This window comes from Etheostoma spectabile, unplaced genomic scaffold, assembly GCF_008692095.1.
Source record: "Etheostoma spectabile isolate EspeVRDwgs_2016 unplaced genomic scaffold, UIUC_Espe_1.0 scaffold00018858, whole genome shotgun sequence".
Classification (NCBI taxonomy): Eukaryota; Metazoa; Chordata; class Actinopteri; order Perciformes; family Percidae; genus Etheostoma; species Etheostoma spectabile.
The window spans coordinates 106,714-124,713 of NW_022604523.1; the positions used below are offsets into that span (position 1 = coordinate 106,714).

At 43.9% G+C, this 18,000-nt stretch overlaps 4 non-coding genes across 4 annotated transcripts; all 4 read left to right on the top strand.

Moving 5' to 3' along the window:
• Positions 1-9,356: 9,356 nt before the first annotated feature.
• Positions 9,357-9,429, top strand: trnat-cgu (transfer RNA threonine (anticodon CGU)). Its single transcript has one exon. It is a non-coding gene; the product is annotated as a tRNA-Thr (tRNA).
• A 666-nt stretch (positions 9,430-10,095) lies between these two features.
• trnat-cgu (transfer RNA threonine (anticodon CGU)) lies at positions 10,096-10,168 on the top strand. Its single transcript has one exon. It is a non-coding gene; the product is annotated as a tRNA-Thr (tRNA).
• A 771-nt stretch (positions 10,169-10,939) lies between these two features.
• Positions 10,940-11,012, top strand: trnat-ugu (transfer RNA threonine (anticodon UGU)). The gene has a single exon. It is a non-coding gene; the product is annotated as a tRNA-Thr (tRNA).
• Positions 11,013-15,802: 4,790 nt separating this feature from the next.
• On the top strand, positions 15,803-15,874 carry trnaq-cug (transfer RNA glutamine (anticodon CUG)). Its single transcript has one exon. It is a non-coding gene; the product is annotated as a tRNA-Gln (tRNA).
• The last annotated feature ends 2,126 nt before the right edge of the window (positions 15,875-18,000 follow it).

Below are 18,000 nucleotides of genomic sequence, written 5' to 3' on the forward strand. Positions count from 1 at the left end.
TTTTGATTTAGTGTAGAGGCCGGCGTTTCCCAGCATGCTCTGGGTCCGCCTGGGTCCACCTGGGTCCGCCTGGCTCTCGCAGTCGGTAAAAAGCAACTGCGCCGCCTGCGTCTCAGAACTGCGACCGCCTTGCTCTCGTGAGATTATTGTTGCCCACGTGTGCATGACGTCAGAGCAAGTCGGGATCAAGTCGGACTGGCTCATCTCGAACGAGCCTTTTGTTAGCTGCGGAGCTTCTAGGTGAGTTTTTTTGGAGACAGAGCTCCAGGTGAACTCGCACGTGTTCAGGTAAATATCTTACAGTTTTTCTCAATTGTTTACACACAAATTTTGGTACTTGAGACACAATGACCACAACATGTAACTCAGTCACCAACCCCCTGAACCAATTCTGCCAAACTACAAGCACAATTCCTGCTCTACACTCAGACTGTAGTTCTAAAACACACTTTTTTCAAAACACTCCACACAATTCTCTGCCTTTGGCACAATTTTCATGAAGAAAATCTCTTGTCTTCACAAGGAACAAACTGCCTTTCAAATATTGGTATGCAGGTCACTTGATGTAATACAAGCAAATACATAAGGCCCCACCCAACAGTTTTGTGATAAGTGGCGTGCAACTGTATGTCAAAAAGGGTTAGGGTTAGGGTCAGAAAAGCCTCTAAAAGCCATAAAGAAAAAGCTTGGGGCTTAAAGATCGAGCTCCCGCTCATAAAACATTAGACATATGCAGTCTCTGTGGTGCAATAGGTCAGCGCAGTCGGCTGTTAACCGAAAGGATGGTGGTTCAAGTACACCCAGGGACGATTGTTGTTTAAAAAACCTGGAGTGAGCCAACTCTGGGATTTAGCCTTCTGCAAAAGACCGTAGAGCAACCCAAAGATAACCCAAGTGGCCTTATGTCCTAATCTTTACAGTCATCAGAGATGGGAAGTAACGAAGTACAAATACTTTGTTAACAAAATAACGAAGTATAAACCCTTAATTACTCTACTCAAGTAGATTTTTCGGATATTTTTACTTTACTCTTTATTTTTTTGGCGACTTTTTACTTTTACTCCTTACATTTTACCACAATATCGGTACTACTACTCCCTTCATTTTACAAAATTGGCTTGTTACTTTAGTTTTGTACTGAAAGGTTGTCTATCAGGTGTGATTTGGAGTCCATGTCGGAGAATAGCGCGGACACGCGCCTCACACCACGAGCAGGCGTGCACGCCACACGGAGACAAAAGTGAGAGAAAAGAAAAAGAGACTAGCTGTCTGAAGGATAACCAGTTGAGATCGTGTGTGCGTCTTTGAGAACTGTAAGTCATAGAACTGATGTTGTCAGTTCATGTAAGCCTGTTGTTGTATTGGTCTGTAGTTCTGGTACATTTAAAAGTTAGCTTGTTTACGTTCTTCTACTGTTGGCTAGGTTACAACTGGCTGTTGATTCGATATAATGGTGATTGTTGAACGTCCTTGCTCATTAAGATAATGTAATTAGTAGTTGGTTTATTATTATTATTTACTAGCATATATGATTCCTATGCATTGTGTATGGTAGCCTTTACAATGTTATTTATTTCTTTTATTACCACACACACAGCCATAGCAGAGCTGCCCCCCCCCTCCATGTTCATACTGATGCTTGATTGTAATAAAGCATCAACAGAGAGAAGTTGTCTCCGTCTGTGTTTTAACAGACACACCTGGGACCTGAATCAGCTTTAAGTCCAGTCCTAATCTAGTCCTCACTAAATTTTAAATAATTTCACTGGAGTTAGTTATTACTTTTGCATCATCAATACCAAATTGAATCTAATTGGATGGGAATATTCACAGAATTCTCACAAAATCCCACTTGAATTCATATCTTGCTACTCGGTCAGAATCTTATTAACCCGGAGTCCCAGTCTCTGTCAATATAAATAGGCTATATGTTTTAGGCCTATTAGCAGACAGACATTTAAAATGTAGTCAATGGCTTATAAAGAATAAAGAATAAAGAGTATTTTCTCCATGTCCACTGTAGTTTCTCAGCGTGCTCTGTCTGGTCCAGGTAGCTTTGTCATTCATAAGGCTACTTTTACTTTTATGCTTGAAATAAATGGCTAAGCCTGTACTTTGTTGCTTTTACTTGAGTAAAGAAGTTAAATCAGCACTTCTACTTTAACCAGAGTATTTTTTAACACAATTATCTGTACTTCTACTTGAGTACGGGCAGTGAATACTTTTGCCATCTCTGACGGTCGTTGGTATGCAGGTCACTTGATGTAATACATACATAAGGCCCCACCCAACAGTTTTGTGATACGTGGCGTGCAACAGTATGTCAATGATCATAGCAAAATGACTGATACATCATCAGTTCTGAAGTTTTCCTGGATGCCAAATATTTGAATTCAAAGTCAGAATCCAATTGACATGTAAGAACAATACAATGCACCTCAAGCTTCCACAATTCCGCATGAGTCAGCTTCCCCAATTTCTGAGTAGCAGGAAAATAGCCTGATAAGCATACATGTGCAGCTCAACCTCAAAAAGCCATAAAGCAAATGCTTGTGGCTTAAAGATCGAGCTCCCGCTCATATAATCACAGACAGGAACAGTCTCTGTGGCGCAATAGGTCAGCGCACTCGGCTGTTAACCGAAAGGATGGTGTTTCAAGTCCACCCAGGGACGTTTGATGCTTAAAGGGGTGATAGAATGCAAAACCGGCTTTACTTTGTCATTTCAGTGGGTAAATAGGACATACATAAAAGCTCAAAATCCCGTTGATTTGCCTTTCATCTGCAAATCTCACATTCTGAAACTAACGCTGAAAATTGGTGAATCCCAACAAAGCTGAAAGATGACGTCAATGTCTCAAAACCTGTGGCTTTGTCACGCCCATGGATGTATTAGGAGGATGGTCACGCCCCAACATTTACATACAGGCCACTGACCTGAGACCAGCTCAGAATGTAGCTAGGTTAAGTGTATGTAAAACTGAGAACGCTGATTGTGTACTTTGATGGGATTTACAAAGAAGAAAGTTTGGAATATTTTCCAGGATATTGACAATGAACCAGGGTCGTAAATGCAGTGTTCCAGGCTGTACAGGGAACGGAGACACTTCTCATAGTCCTCCCAAGGAAGCAAACACTCAACGGGCATGGCTGATGTTTCTCTAAAAGGAGATCCCTGTGAAGTTTGACACTCAATTATTAATTTGCTCAAACCATTTCACCAAAGACAGTTTTCAAAACTTTGGACAATTTAAAGCAGGATTTGCTAAGCTGCTGTTGCTGAAAAAAGGGGCAGTTCCGACTGTATGGTCATCCCAACCACAAGCTAAGTAGGATTTTGTCGCTAACAGTAACATTAGCAATGCTAACGTATCCTGTAGCTAACATAGGTAGAATGTGTGTTGGCAAAGGGGCTAACGTTTCATTTTCCTTTCAAATAACCTTTGTTGTCATGTAGCTACATCTATAGTTCCCGATGAATGTTTGTGCACTTCGTCAGGTTAAGTTTTATTGTATTTCTGAAAGATAGCTAACTGCAGCTGAGTAGAATCATGATAGATTGGTTGCTAGCTAGCGTTAAGCTGTAACGTTACTCAGCTAGCTAGCTAGCTATGTCGATCCCGTTTGCTTTGACAACAAAACTGGAAACGTTATCATTTCATATGATATCTAGTCAATCTCGTGAAAACATTGTGTTTATAGGCTGCAATATATTAATTTAAAAGTTTTTTTTAATTTCAGAATACACCACAAGAACGACAACACACGAAAGATGCAGCTTGCCAAACAGATGCTCCAGGTGTGGCTTCTTGCAGGACACAACTGTCTCATATGACAATAAGACCTCACATACAAAGTAAAGGTAACCTTTCTAATTATTCTTACAAAACCAGATGTATTTTGGTGTTTGTGTAGCATTATGACTGGGTGGCATTTAGCAGAGCAGTGTTATCCAGTTTGCTCCCAAAAATGTTGTTTTTCTCTTCATTGGAATGATACGCAGGTATGTACACTCCCTATGAACTTCATCATTCAACAAAACAAGTCTTTAGAAAAGGCCGGCTGGTCAATCATACAGGTCGTCTCCTCAGGAACCTGGATCATTCTTCTCATGACCTTTAAAAATAAACACAATGAGTCCGCTGCTATTTCATAATGTTGAATGAGCAGAAAGCATAAAGTAGCTTGAGTTAATGTACAGTATCTCTAGTTTTAGTTACCTTAGGTATTTCTCTACAACATATATTTTCTCTCTCCTGGGACATGTGTGCACAGTTTCCACAAGTACACCGGTCACGGTAAGATTGATGTACCGTAGCTTTGATTTTACATGTTAAGGTAATAATCTCATAGTCAGATGATCTAATCAGCAGGATAGTAGTTCCAAGATAACGTTTGAGTAGTAATACGTTAGACGCAGCATACAAACTGAACAGAAATAGTAGGCTCCTGTCAAGCTAAATGGACGTCCTGTTGTATGATAACATATTACTACTTCATGGCAAAGAATATACGGAACTCATAATCATAATCACAATCAATCACTATTCAGCAGGAGAATACACGGTAACAATGTCACAAAAGTGAATAAGAGACTTTTGTTGTGAGCAGCTCTATGAACTAGCCACTAACTTTTCAGCCAACTGGACATCTTGACTGAAATTGTGAGGGTACAAGTTGTAAAATATTTGTCTGTGTGCAAATTAACTTATGTTGCTTACAATGGTAAAAAAAAAAACACTAATACAAAGTTATGCTTAGGCTACAACACTGAAATGTGAGTATTACACTAGTATAACAATGAATGGCTAATGTTGGGCTATGTGTTGAAAATGCTAGTAAATGCTAAATGACAAAACTTAACAGCCTGAAGGGGTTATTTCCAATCTACTGGCAGGTTGCTCCTCTATGTCAGATCCTTCCTCTGATTCAGGCTCAAACAGATACGGTTCAACACATAAAGTATCCATGCTATCTCCACCTTGGATCTTTTAGTGCGTGCTGTTGGTCATGTCCAATCAGGCCGCAGCTCATTTAAATATTCATGAGCAGACCATATAAAGCAGAACACCTCTCGTTTCAATCATGGTGAATTTAACAGGGTAGCATTAGGGCCAAAAAAACTGCAAAAGCAACATTTTCCGCCAAACAAATGTTACATACCCTATCAGGAGACGTTAAGGAACAGCGTGAAATACTCTATATAACCATTCTATTACCTCTTTAAGGACACTTCCTGCTTTGTCCAGTGATGGTGGTATAGTGGTGAGCATAGCTGCTTTCCAAGCAGTTGGCCTGGGTTTGATTCCCAGCCATTGCAGTAGTTTTCTTTGTGTGGTTACTTGCTTTATTTGTCAAGAAGTAACCAGAAAGGGTAATTGCCCAACCCGATTTTATAAAATATTAGATCTCTGTTATGGTAAAATAAGAGAGCATATCAATCAATCAAGCAGACTCCATGAGGAACCACAGACACAGGCAGCGCACTACGATTTGCAATTTGCCCGTCCATGGTTAAGGCGATGGACTAGAAATCCATTGGGGTCTCCCCGCGCAGGTTTGAATCTTGCTGATAATGAAAGACTTTCTTTAAGAGTGGTAGCAAACCAATGACACATCACATTATACCAAATTGCAGATGTGCCTTCACAAACAATATTGTGTTATCTCATAGGTACTGGAAGCCATCCGTCTCCACCAATGTATCTCTTAGCATTTGTTTTCAGTCTGTGTTACAAGATTTGCAGTGAACGTTGTATTGTCCAGCAGAAAGGCAACGAGTGTGTTACTTTTTGACTATGATTTATACCATAGCAGTGCAAGAATTTTGCCCAGGTTTGATTTCCAGCCACTGCAGTTGCAATTACTGGTTTTTAAGCCCTATACACATTCACATTACATGTTTTACCCAGGTTTCTTCTTTTATTCAGTGATATTTGTCATCCCAAAAGGATTAATAAAGATGAGTCTTAGTCTATCTCAGAAAAAAGTTTTAAAAAAACTGAAAATCTTCAGGGGATGTAGCTCAGTGGTGGAGCGCATGCTTTACACGTATGAGGACCTGGCATCTCCAGGAGGTATTATGGTAGAGTCTTTAAAAGAGCTGCAAAAGATATTACCTCTTGTGGTAATCTGACTGGTTGGGTTATAGAACGTAGTGGTAGACTAAGACCTCCTGTGACACAAACTAAATGTAAATGTAAATGTGCTGTATTTATATAGCGCTTTTCCAGTCTTAACAACTGCTCAAAGCGCTGTTACAACTAAGTGGTATGCTCTCTCTTTTATCAGACAGCATAACAAGTCCTTTAACAATACATGTTTTACAGTTTATATTTTACTGGTAAAGTCTACTCCAAGGTGCTGGAAAGGAGGGTTCGGCCGATAGTCAAACCTCAGATTGAAGAGGAACAATGCAGATTCCGTCCTGGTCGTGGAACAACGGATCAGATCTTCACTCTTGCAAGGATCTTGGAGGGAGCCTGGGAGTATGCCCAACCAGTCTACATGTGTTTTGTGGATCTGGAGAAAGCGTATGACCGGGTCCCCCGGGAGACACTGTGGGAGGTGCTGCGGGAGTATGGGGTGAGGGGGTCCCTTCTCAGGGCCATCCAATCTCTGTATGACCAAAGTGAGAGCTGTGTACGTGTTCTTGGCAGTAAGTCGGACACATTCCAGGTGAGGGTTGGCCTCCGCCAAGGCTGCGCTTTGTCACCAATCCTGTTTCTAATATTTATGGACAGGATATTGAGGCGTAGTCGGGGTGGGGAAGGGTTGCAGTTTGGTGGGCTCAGGATCTCATCGCTGCCTTTTGCAGATGATGTGGTCCTGATGGCGTCATCGGTCTGTGACCTTCAGCACTCTCTGGATCGGTTCACCGCCGAGTGTGAAGCGGCTAGGATGAGGATCAGTACCTCTAAATCTGAGGCCATGGTTCTCAGCAGGTAACCGATGGAGTGCTTTCTTCAGGTAGGGAGTGAGTCCTTACCCCAAGTGAAGGAGTTTAAATACCTTGGGGTCTTTTTCAGGAGTGAGTGGACTACGGAGCGTGAGATTGGTCGGAGAATCGGAGCAGCGGGTGCGGTATTACATTCTATTTATCGCACCGATGTGACGAAAAGAGAGCTTAGCCAGAAGGCAAAGCTCTACCGGTCAGTGTTCGTTCCTACCCTCACCTATGGTCATTAAGGCTGGGTCATGACAGAAAGAACGAGATCCAGGGTACAAGTGGCCAAAATGGGTTTTCCTCAGGAAGGTGGCTGGGGTCTCCCTTAGAGATAGGGTGAGAAGCTCAGTCATCTGAGAGGAGCTCAGAGTAGAGCCGCTGCTCCTTCGCGTTGAAAGGAGCCAGTTGAGGTGGTTTGGGCATCTGGTAAGGATGCCTCCTGGGCGCATCCCTAGGGAGGTGTTCCAGACACGTCCAGCTGGGATGAGGCCCGGGGGAAGACCCAGGACTAGGTAGGAGAGATTATATCTCCAACCTGGCCTGGGAACGCCTCGGGATCCCCCAGTCAGAGCTGGTTGATGTGGCTCGGGAATAGGAAATTTGGGGTCCCCTGCTGGAGCTTCTGCCCCCGCGACCCTATACCGGATAAGTGGATGAAGATGGATGGATGGATGGAAGGTGAAAGTGCACAAGGAGGTGCTGTGGCTTAGGTGGTTAATGTGCCTGTCTAGTAAACAGGGTTAGGGTTAGGATCCTGGGTTCAAATCCCAGCAGTACCTTGTCGTTGCAGAGATTACCTCAGTTTGCATCATCATCTCTACCCAAAATGAAAAAGGCATGTTACATTTACACAAATACAATGCATGGATAGATAGATAACTTTATTGTCATTACACATGTACAAGTACAAGGCAACAAAATACCGTTTGGAGCATGCCTCCGGGCCGCTGCTAATACAAGCGCCGCCACACGCACTCCTTGAAAATGATATATGCAGACAGCAACATGGTAATACAAACATCACAACGTAATGCAAATGACAACACACAGTTCATGTGAACACATGAAGGAATTTTTTGAGGTGGCATTGAGTGGGAGCGAGAAACACAGAATCGAGGGCAGACATACGGATGTGGGGTGGGATGGGGGAGGGAGTGTATGGTGTGTGTGTGAGATAGTGAGTTGTGTGTGCAATGTGCGCGTCAAACTGTCTGTGTTGTTAAAAGCTCAGTCCATCGGCGTGACCTTGAAGAGATAACCAGAGCACAGGACGAGATAGAATGGCCAGCTGCTGGTTGTTTTCCTGCTCGGGTGAAGGGTGGCGGGGGGGGGGGGTAGTTGATCAGTTGCAGTCCAATTTAGGTTGACTCGGTAGAATTTATCCGAATCAATGTCCATCACTCATTTGTCACCGACCTCAGCGTCATGCGAGCATCCATATCACGTAGTGATTTTTGCAGTCCATCCACCTTTTCTGCCAGTCCGGTGGTTACACGAAGCAACTCCACCGACTGGGCCCTGTTGGTATCAATCCTCTTCTGCGCTTCGACGGTCCGGTCTGAGATGTTACGAGACAGTTCACAGGACTGGTCAGCCCTTAGATGTAAAACCTTCATCCTCTCAACCACTCCGTGTAGGCACTCTTTAAGTTCCCCAGACAGCTGGTGGGTGAATTTGCTGGCGGCTGTCTTACCAATTTTGCGGTAGGTCAGCGAGACCCCAAGGCCGATGATCAGGAGCCCCACCAACAGTAGTACATTAATGCAGATTTAAGATGACACATGAAATGCAGAGCAATTAACCCTTAAGCTACAATATACACCTAGTTCATTTATCAGGGTTTGTGGTTTATAGAAACAACATCCTGTTATATCGTGTGATCATACATGAATTCGCGAGATCCCGTGGGTCCATGTGACTTCAGCTGTCAGTCATGGCCTGCAACAAATCCGGACCTGGTGGGTGTTGACGAGCTGTGGATCACGGAGCAGACACGAAGCAGAGTGGATCCGCAGCTGGTGGAAGTCAGGGGTAAGGCCTCCTGTGTGGCGTGAGCATGGCATTTCTGTTGCGTGGCATTTTCTTGGTCTTTGCACACCAGAAACGTTTCTGACGCAGCGATGCTCCTTCCTTGTCTGTACACATGTATGTTTCTCATTGACATGTGATTCAATAACTTGTTAATTGTTACTTTGGACTTGTTTGGAATAGAATCAGATCATCTAAAGGGGGTGGATTAACTACCCATATTACACCTGGAATACCCTCAAGAGGTAAATGATCCTTTGGAACTGAAATGCCCAGGAATCCCTATCAGTCATTCAGAACTGCCCAAGGTACTTGTGAGATAGGCTCGTTGTTGTCTGATTGATGGTACTAACTGTAATGAAGTCTCTCAGGGCTCTGTAGAAGGCGCTGTAGCTTAGTGGTTAAAGCGCCTGTCTCGTAAACAGGAGATCTTGGGTCCAAATCCCAGAAGTGCAAAGTTATCACTTATTGAAGTGTGTGCATGTGATTTGTGATTCTTAATAAGTGCAAAAAAGTTACCAGTTGCCTAATTTTACAGAGCAAAAAAGGGACAAGTAATGTTGTCTTGTACCATAACATTACATGTGGCCACGTTCAGCCCCTTCAAAACAAGGTTTAAAAGCATTAACAAATGTGTTCGATGCATTTCCCTTCTAAAAAACATTTGCAAAGGAGTGTTTTCTTTCAACGTCTATTATTGTCCACAACCCTGTTCCAGGGTACAAGCGGCCAAAATGCGTTTCCTCAGGAGGGGGGCTGGCATCTCTAACCCAATGGATGGTGGGGGCTTGGAGTAGAGCCGCTGCTTGTTCGTGTTGAAAGGAGCCAGTTGAGGTGGTTAGGGCATCGGGTAAGGATGCCTTCTGGGGGCCTCCGTAGGAGATGGTCCAGGCACGTCCAGCTGGGAGGAGGCCTCGGAGAAGACCCAGAAATAGGTGGAGAGAGTACATCTCCAACCTGGCCTGGGAACGCCTCGGGATCCCCCAGTCGGAGCTGGTTGATGTGGCTCGGCAAAGGAAAGTTTGCGGTCCCCTGCTGGAGCTGCTGGACAAAGATGGATGGATGGAAGAAACCCTTTTCACTAGTTCATTGTATTCTTGGAAGACGGACTTAGCTGCAGGAGGCGCTGTAGCTTAGTGGTTAAAGCGCCTGTCTCGTAAACAGGAGATCCTGGGTCCAAATCCCAGCAGTGCCTGGTTATCACTGAATGAAGTGTTTTCACATGGTTGCCAATACTTAAGATGTGCGACCAAGTTATTGCCTTTTTTTTAGATCACTAAAGAGACATGTGATGTTGTTTTGTATCATAACATTACATGTGTCCATGTAAAGTGAATAAAAGCCTTTTGTTGGAGGTGTTTTTAGAGGTGTCACTTTAGTGTGAAGATTATAAAGTTTTTATTATCATGAATTTCAGTCTTACCTTGGAAGCTTAGGGCTCCTGCACACTGCCTGCATGGCGTGAGCGTGTCAGCTGAGGTTAGAATGCCTACCGTATTGGTCAATACTGTTAACATGGGAGAAATAAAAACAGACATGCCACACAGCAAACGCTATGTTGACTGTTGAGGAGGACTAAATTAGGACTGTGTTTTAAGCTTTCCATGGCTTTCCATGAGAAATGGCATGATAACAGCTGTTTTCAGTGTTGATGGAACATGGCCTGACCGGAGGGAGTGGTTAATGATGAGGGGACTTATGGCATGGAGGTTGGATTTTACCAGGGCTTTGGGGAAAGGATCTCTCATCTCTCAAAGACCTTGCATAGATAGGACTTCTGATGTTCTGGGTAGGCCTGCCTATGAACAGTGAGTCCTGAGGCATCGCTCAAGGACACGTCCAGCTGTTTTCATTTGCCGGAGTTCATAGGGGTCCCCTGCTGGAACGGCTGGACGAAGATGGATGGATGGAAGCAACCCTATTCTTTAGCTCATTGTATTCTTGCAAGACAGGCTGCTCTGTAGAAGGCGCTGTAGCTTAGTGGTTAAAGTGCCTGCCTTGTAAATAGGAGATCCTGGGTCCAAATCCCAGCAGTGCCTGGTTCTCACTTAATGAAGTATATGCATGTGATTCTTAACTGGTGCAACAAAGTTACCAGTTGCTTGATTTTCCAGAACACAAAAGTGACATGTGATGTTGTCTTATAACATTATATGTGGCTGAAAACAGTCTATACCAGTGGAGTGGAATGCTGGCTTTAATAGGTGAAGGTGGGCTGCACGCTGTTAGGTCAGCCATTTTGGGAATCATTGGTTTAGACTTCCACCGAAGACACTCATCAAGTGTGCCGGGGATGACGGATGGCCTCGCGCCCTCTCACCCATCTCACCCCGGACACCCATCCCACCCACAACCTATTCCAGCTTCTTCCTTCTGGTAAGCGCTACAGAGCACTTTACGCCAAAAACCAACAGAGTCAGGACCAATTTCTTACCACAAGCCATCACTGTGATGAAATATTTGCACCGCTCTTCTATGGCTTCTGAATGAGAGTAAGTTTGTTGTTTTGTGTGTGAGTAGTTCTGGAACAATAGGTTGAAGTTGTAGGATTTTAAGAGTTAAATTACTGTTAATTACAGTTCTAAAATGTTACATTGTAGTTCTAGAATGTTAAGCTGCAGTTCTAGAACAATAGGTTGAAGTTTTAGAATTTGAACATGCATTGTCACCAGACTTTAGTTTGATCTGAGGAACAGGAGGTCAGCACAGGCCATGATTGTAGAATGCAGGCACATTTTAGACTGGTAAATTTCAGGGATTTCTACACTGGGATGGAACTGCTAATCTTGCGATTGACAGCTCCAATACAGCCATCTGATGCTGTGCAGAACTCAGGGATTCCCACTCTCTAAAACAAAACCGCCCAACATGGGGCTCGATCCCACGACCCTGAGATTAAGAGTCTCACATTCTACCAACTGAGCTAGCAAGGCACTTCTCAAATTTGAGTTGCGGTCCAAACATTTTACTCAAAAGTTCTCAAATGTTACAGTTCTAGAATGTTACTTGGCAGTTCTAGAATGTTAGGTTGAAGTAAAAGAATGTTAAGCTGCCATTCTACAATGTTAGCTTTAATTTCTAGAATGGTAAGCTCCAGTACTAGAATGTTATGTTGAAGTTCTAGAATGTTAAGATGCAGTTCTGGAAAGTTAAGCTTTCATTCTAGAAATTTGAGCTGCAATTCAAGAACAATAGGTTTAAGTTTTAGAATTTTTATAAGTTGCGTTCCCAAAAGGTTGCTCATAGTCTTAAAAGGTTACATTGTAGTTCTAGAATGTTAAGCTGCAGTTCTAGAACAATAGGTTGAAGTTTTAGAACAATAGGTTGAAGTATTATAATTTAAACAAGCATTGTCACAAGACTTTAGTTTGATCTGAGGAACAAGAGGTCAGCACAGGCCATGATTGTAGAATGCAGGCACATTTTAGTCTGGTAAATTTCAGGGATTTTTACACTGGGATGGAACGGGTAATCTTGCGATTGACAGCCGATCCACCCCAATATAGTAATCTGATACTGTCCAGAACTGAGGGATTCCCATTCTCTAAAACTCCACCAGTCAACGTGGGGCTCGAACCCACGACCCTGAGATTAAGAGTCTCACCCTCTACCAACTGAGAAATTTTACGTAAAAGTTCTGAAATGTTACAGTTCTAGAATGTTACTCGGCAGTTCTAGAATGTTAGGTTGAAGTTCAAGAACGTTGAGCTGCCATTCTACAATGTTAGCTTTAAATTCTAGAATGTTAAGCTGCAGTTCTAGAATGTTAAGATGCAGTTGTAGAATGTTAGGTTTAAGTTCTAGAAAGTTAAGCTTTCATTCTAGATATTTGAGTTGCAAATCAAGAACAATATGTTGAAGTTTTAGAATTTTTTTAAGTTGCGTTACCAAAAGGTTGCTCATAGTCCTAAAAGGTTACATTGTAGTTCTAGAATGGTAAGCTGCAGTTCTAGAATGTTAGGTTTAAGTTCAAGAATGTTAAGCTGCAGTTCTGGAAGGTTAAGTAGCAGTTGTAGAACAATAGGTTGTAGTTTTAGAATATTAAGAGTTATAGTCCTACAATGTTACTTACAGTTCTACAATGTTATGTTGTAGTTCTAGAATGTTAGGTTTAATTTCTAGAATGTTCAGCTGTCAATCTAGAATATTAGGTCAAGGTTCAAGAACTTTAACTTGCAGTTCTGGAATGTTAAGTTGCAGTTCTGGAACAATAGGTTGAAGTTGTAGAATTTTAAGTGTTGCGGTCCTAAAATGTTACATTGTAGTTCTAGAATGTTAATATTCAGTTCTAGAATGTTAGGTTTAAGTTCAAGAATGTTAAGCTGCAGTTCTGGAATGTTAAGTTGCAGTTGTAGAACAATAGGTTGTAGTTTTAGAATATTAAGAGTTATAGTCCTACAATGTTACTTACAGTTCTACAATGTTATGTTGTAGTTCTAGAATGTTAGGTTTAATTTCTAGAATGTTCAGCTGTCAATCTAGAATATTAGGTCAAGGTTCAAGAACTTTAACTTGCAGTTCTGGAATGTTAAGTTGCAGTTCTGGAACAATAGGTTGAAGTTGTAGAATTTTAAGTGTTGCGGTCCTAAAATGTTACATTGTAGTTCTAGAATGTTAATATTCAGTTCTAGAATGTTAGGTTTAAGTTCAAGAATGTTAAGCTGCAGTTCTGGAATGTTAAGTTGCAGTTGTAGAACAATAGGTTGTAGTTTTAGAATTTTAAGAGTTATGGACCTAAAATGTTACTTACAGTTCTCCAATGTTATTTGTAGTTCTAGAATGTTTAGCTGTCGATCTAGAATGTTAGGTCAAACTTCAAGAATGTTAACCTACAGTTCTAGAATTTTAAGCTGCAGTTCTAGAACAATAGATGGAAGTTTTACAATTTGAACATGCATTGTCACCAGACTTTAGTTTGATCTGAGGAACAGGAGGTCAGCACAGGCCATGATTGTAGAATGCAGGCACATTTTAGTCTGGTAGGGATGATGGAGATGTGCCACAGCCGGCAAGTGGAAAGCGATGGACGTCACAGACCTGCGAGCGTACCTCGGGCTGCTGCTCCTCGCGGGCGTTAACCGGTCCCGCAACGAGGCCTTGGAGAGCCTGTGGCACGAGGAGAGTGGCAGGGCCATTTTCCGCGCCACAATGCCAATCAAGCAGTTCCACGCTTACTCTAGACTGTTGCGATTCGACGACCGCAAGTCAAGAGCTGCCCGCCGAGCCTCAGACAAACCGGCGGCCGTACGAGAGGTGTGGGACGAGTGGACGCGGCAGCTGCCTCACCTCTACAACCCGGGAGCCGATGTGATGGTGGACGAGCAGCTGGTGCCCTTTTGAGGTGTTGTATTTGTTGCTTTGTTGTTGTTTTCGTTTTGTTTTTTGTACCATTGCCATACAATTGTCTTAGTGTGTGTGTGTGTGTGTGTGTGTGTGTTAAATTTTTTCTTCCATCTCTTTCCATCATGTTCCATCTTCTTGTTTGGACACGCCACTTTCACACACCCGAGAGGAATCTGGGAGCCCGCGTGGTGCTGGACATGACCGAGGGCCTGAGGGGCCCGCATAACGTGACGTGCGACAACTTTTTCACCTGTTACGCGCTGGCCCAGCGGCTGCTCGTTGAGCGGCGCCTCACCGCGTGGGCACGATGCGCAAAAACAAGCGCGAGCTGCCGGGTCGTTGCTCGCCACCAAGGGCCGCGCGGTCTTCTCGTCCAAGTTTGCCTTCACGCCCGTCCCCACTCTAGGGTCCTAGGTGCCCAAGAGGCAAAGGAACGTGGTGCTGCTGAGCACGCTGCACACAGGGGATGCGCGCGTTAGTGCCGGCAGGCAAGCCAAACCCGACATCATCCTCCACTACAACCACACCAAGGGAGGCGTGGACAACCTGGACAAGCTCGTGGGCACGTACAGCTGCCGCAGGAAGACGGCGCGCTGGCCCCTCGCCATATTCCCCAACATCCTCGACGTGTCCGCCTACAACAACTTTGTGCTGTAGCGAGAGCTCAGGCCCGAGTGGATGCGGCAAGCTCAACAAGAGGAGGGCGTTCCTCAAGCAGTTGGGAAGGGCGCCCGTGACGGCAGCGGTGACGGCAGCGGTGGCAGCGGCGGCAGCGGCGGCGGTGGCACAGTCACAAGGGGCCTAGAGGAGGACGGGGATTCTGAACCGGACACACCGAGGGTGCAAAGCAAAAGGAAGCGGTGTCAGCTCTGTCCAGAGAGAAAGGGCCGCAAATCACACATCATGTGCGGTGGCTGCAAGAGATACATCTGCGGGTGCTGCATGCGAGCCTACTACTGTGCAGACTGTGTTTGCCCGTAGCCTCTTGGCCCGCGTGGACGAGGCCCCGACCAAACCTTGAATCTGTTTTGAATACACACACACACACACATACACGTACACCCAAACACATGTACCCACACACACACACTCACACACACACACACACACACACACACACACACACACACACACACACACACACACACACACACACCCCTTGGTCCCAAATGGCGAGGCTGCAGCCTCAAGGGTAGTAGAAAGATGACATTGAACAAGGATGGGTCTCTGAGACCCGAAGGATGAGGCCTCGAGGGCATTTGACATGACATGAAAGCGGTGTCTCAGGGACCCCGAAGCACAACGGCAGGCTAGTAAAAAAGGTCACATAAACTAAACATGTCCCTGTGACACAAAGGACAATACAAGGGTTAAGTTGGCCAGTAATTGTTGCTTTTTCATCTTCGTTGTGATTGTTGTGTTTCAATATCACACATGTGTATATTATGAAAGAAACTGCCTAGCAAACCCTTGTAACACTTTTAAAGGTTCCATGGTGTAATGGTTAGCACTCTGGACTCTGAATCCAGTAATCTGAGTTCAAATCTCAGTGGAACCTGTTTTTTAAGCCACAGCACAGGTGAAAAAAATCAACCTTTCAACTGTCCACATCTAGTTTAAAGTCAGCTTACAGGTTTAATGTCCTTGGCCATTTAGACTGTATACAGTATGTTGATGGGGGCATGTTGAGGAGTCACCTGGTTGTTAATGTAACTTGAAGGAGCTCCAAATTTGACAGTATTGACTGGAAGTGATAGGCTTTGAGTTACATGGGGGATACACACTTTGCATTCAGTCTTGTAATCACCATAAAAATTAGGTATCACTGAGATTTGAACTTGTGTTGCTGCAGTCAGAGTATACAGTGCTCATCCTGAATGGGTCAGTATAGTGCAGGGGTACTCAACTACAAACTGAAAAGGTCCACTCACCAAGTTTCCAATGTTTCCAGGGTCCGAGGCCGTCGCGTATCCAAAATTTGAACTCCAAACGAAAAAGATGATAAATCCATAACAAGAAACATTTGAACTATGCACAAAGAATAGGTTCTGTCCAAGTCAGTGTGAAAAGTTGCACTTCTTCTGTGCCACCAGTTCTTTAAACTTTGGCACAAAAGGTGTGAGAGCCAGGCGTAGGCACTGGTGCAAATGTTCATTGGTGAGTTTGCCCCTGTATTTGTTCTTCACCATTGTCATTGTTGAGAAGGCTGACTCGCAGGAGTAAGTGGAAGGAAACATAGTTAGAATCTGGAGGGCCATTTTCTGCAAGACACCTGCAGGTGCCATCTTTGTCCAGAAGGTGGAAGGGTCGCAGAGAGATTCCTGCAGGGCAAGGTTTTCTTGAAGCTCAATCAGCTCTGTTTGTAGAGAAGCAGCACAAGCCCATGGGCAGACCTTCAGGGCTTCATTTGAGAATTCGGTCACATTTTTCACCAGGAATGGGTTTTCAACACACAGCAAGACCTGTTTTCCCAGGGGGAAATCTCCAAAACGGGTTTCAAAATTTGCAATCAACTTGTCCACGAATTCCACATAATTGTAGTGTTGTGGCTCTGCAGCTTGGCTTTTCAGATTTGGGAAGTGAAGCAGGCTTCCCTCCTGTAGGTCACTTTTGTAGATTTCCAGCTTCCTTTGAAAAGCGCGGATAGCTGACATGAGGTCACACACTGTGTTATTTTTGCCCTGGAGCTTCAAATTCAAATCATTGAGGTGGGAAGTGATGTCTGTCAAAAATGCAGCAATTTCCATTTTTTTATTGTTTTGGAGAAATTCCACATATGGTTTTGCTTTGGGACTGGTCTGATTCAGTAGAAATGTTTCTAACTCCTTCCGCAGTGCCCAAAAACGCTCCAACACCTTCCCCTTACTAAGCCACCTGACATTATTGTGGAGAAGTAAATCATCAAATTCTGCATCCACATCTGTGAGGAATGAGCGTAGCAGGCGATGCTGCAAAGCAGAGGACGCCCTCAAAAAGTTGATGAGCTTCATCACTGTTGACATGATTTCTGAAAACTCCTTTCCCAAGCTGGCACACAAAACCATCTGATGAATGACACAGTGGTATGCTATGAGGTCAGGGTGATGTGCCTTTAAGAGGGAGACTAATCCCCTCTCTCTCCCAGTCATACTTGGGGCTCCATCAGTAGCAATTGAAACAACATGCTTCAGGTCTATGCCTTGGTCTTGCAACATCTGCATCACTGCATCATAAATGTCACTGCCTCTTGTATGGCCAAGAAGGGTTTTGACACCCAAGACATCTTCGAAAAATGCACCCTTTTCTGGGTCAAAAAATCTGACGAACATCATTAGTTGGGCTTGATCCGTGTTGTCAGTGGATTCGTCCAAAGCCAATGAAATGCAATTAGCATTTTTCACCGCAGTTTTCATTTGGTGCAATAAATCATCGGCGAGCATTTCAGTTCGTCTCGCTGCAGTGGAATCAGAGAGGGATATTTGGCCTATTTTTTGAGTAATGTCATCTTTAAACTGGGTTCCCTCATACAGAGCTATCGCTATCTCGTTCATACATTCCTTCACAACTTCGGCGTCAGTGAATGGTTTTTTATGCTTGCCCAAGACCCATGCCACTCGTAGCGACGCTTCAGTCGTGCGCTCTTGCTGGGTTGCTGACCTGACTATCACAGTTCGTGACGCTTGATATGATTCTTGCATTTGTTTT